A 2,500-nucleotide genomic window follows, 5' to 3' on the forward strand; every position below is an offset into this window, starting at 1 on the left:
CTTGTCCATGCTTTCACATGCTCTGATAGGTAGGTTCGTTCTCAGTTATCCCTGTGTTCATGGTTTTCGTGTGCTTCCATAGGTTTGGTCCGTGTTTTTGAGTACTCTTGTCCATGATTTTCGTGTGCTTCTAGAGGTTTGGTCCGATTTTCAGTACTCTTGTCCATGACTTTCGTTTGCTTCGATTCGTTCACTCTATTACTCTTGTCTGTGGTTTTCGTTTGCTTCGATTCGTTCACTCTTATTACTCTTGTCTTTGGTTTTCGTTTGCTTCGATTCGTTCACTCCATTACTCTTGTCTGTGGTTTTCGTTTGCTTCGATTCGTTCAGTCCATTACCCTTGTTTGCGGTTTTCGTTTGCTTCGATTCGTTCAGTCCATTACTCTTGTATGTGATTTTCGTTTGCTTCGAGTCGTTCAGTCCATTACCCTTGTCTATGATTTTCGTTTGCTTCGAGTCGTTCAGTCCAATACTTACCTTTGTCTATGATTTTCGCTCTAGCCCAGTCGCCCTGCGCTCTGGAAATCACATTCCAACTCTATCACCGATAGTGCTCACACCTTGGAAACCACATTTCACCCGGGGAACCTTAGGGTGGATTTTGAGCCTTTCGGGATTGCGAAACCATCATTTAACACTCTAAACTTAATTTCCGCAATCCCAGACGCACTTTCCATATGGTCTCCAAAAATGCGTGTGAGCTGACCTGGTCCCTTATAATAGGCAATGAACACGATTTTGGAAAAATATTTTTATCAAAATTTTTTGACTCACCGGGTAAAATCGAATTTACTTGGGAAAAATGTTCTAGCAGGGGCCCTCCCATACAAATTTTTTTCTTCTCAAAAATGATTTTCGTTTCACTTTTCATACTCAGGGGAGTCTAAAATTGATGTTTTGAGTCACCATGAAAAAAAAATTTTTTTGACCCGAGCTTGTGTCGCGACCCAAAAATCGACTCACTTGGGAAAAATGTTCTAGCAGGGGCCCTCCCATACAAAAATTTTTTCTTCTCAAAAATGATTTTCGTTTCACTTTTCATACTCAGGGGAGTCTAAAATTGATGTTTTGAGTCACCGAGAAAAAAAAATTTTTTTGACCCGAGCTTGTGTCGGCGACCCAAAATCGACGCACTTGGGAAAAATGTTCTAGCAGGGGCCCTCCCATACAAAAATTTTTTCTTCTCAAAAATGATTTTCGTTTCACTTTTCATACTCAGGGGAGTCTAAAATTGATGTTTTGAGTCACCGTGAAAAAAAAATTTTTTTGACCCGAGCTTGTGTCGGCGACCCAAAATCGACGCACTTGGGAAATATGTTCTAGCAGGGGCCCTCCCATACAAAAATTTTTTCTTCTCAAAAATGATTTTCGTTTCACTTTTCATACTCAGGGGAGTCTAAAATTGATGTTTTGAGTCACCGTGAAAAAAAAATTTTTTTGACCCGAGCTTGTGTCGGCGACCCAAAATCGACGCACTTGGGAAAAATGTTCTAGCAGGGGCCCTCCCATACAAAATTTTTTTCTTCTCAAAAATGATTTTCGTTTCACTTTTCATACTCAGGGGAGTCTAAAATTGATGTTTTGAGTCACCGTGAAAAAAAAATTTTTTTGACCCGAGCTTGTGTCGGCGACCCAAAATCGACGCACTTGGGAAAAATGTTCTAGCAGGGGCCCTCCCATACAAAAATTTTTTCTTCTCAAAAATGATTTTCGTTTCACTTTTCATACTCATGGGAGTCTAAAATTGATGTTTTGAGTCACCGTGAAAAAAAAATTTTTTTGACCCGAGCTTGTGTCGGCGACCCAAAATCGACGCACTTGGGAAAAATGTTCTAGCAGGGGCCCTCCCATACAAATTTTTTTCTTCTCAAAAATGATTTTCGTTTCACTTTTCATACTCAGGGGAGTCTAAAATTGATGTTTTGAGTCACCATGAAAAAAAAATTTTTTTGACCCGAGCTTGTGTCGGCGACCCAAAATCGACGCACTTGGGAAAAATGTTCTAGCAGGGGCCCTCCCATACAAAAATTTTTTCTTCTCAAAAATGATTTTCGTTTCACTTTTCATACTCAGGGGAGTCTAAAATTGATGTTTTGAGTCACCGAGAAAAAAAAATTTTTTTGACCCGAGCTTGTGTCGGCGACCCAAAATCGACGCACTTGGGAAAAATGTTCTAGCAGGGGCCCTCCCATACAAAAATTTTTTCTTCTCAAAAATGATTTTCGTTTCACTTTTCATACTCAGGGGAGTCTAAAATTGATGTTTTGAGTCACCGTGAAAAAAAAATTTTTTTGACCCGAGCTTGTGTCGGCGACCCAAAATCGACGCACTTGGGAAATATGTTCTAGCAGGGGCCCTCCCATACAAAAATTTTTTCTTCTCAAAAATGATTTTCGTTTCACTTTTCATACTCAGGGGAGTCTAAAATTGATGTTTTGAGTCACCGTGAAAAAAAAATTTTTTTGACCCGAGCTTGTGTCGGCGACCCAAAATCGACGCA

Source organism: Anopheles moucheti, assembly GCF_943734755.1.
Source record: "Anopheles moucheti chromosome X unlocalized genomic scaffold, idAnoMoucSN_F20_07 X_unloc_2, whole genome shotgun sequence".
In the NCBI taxonomy this organism is placed as follows: Eukaryota; Metazoa; Arthropoda; class Insecta; order Diptera; family Culicidae; genus Anopheles; species Anopheles moucheti.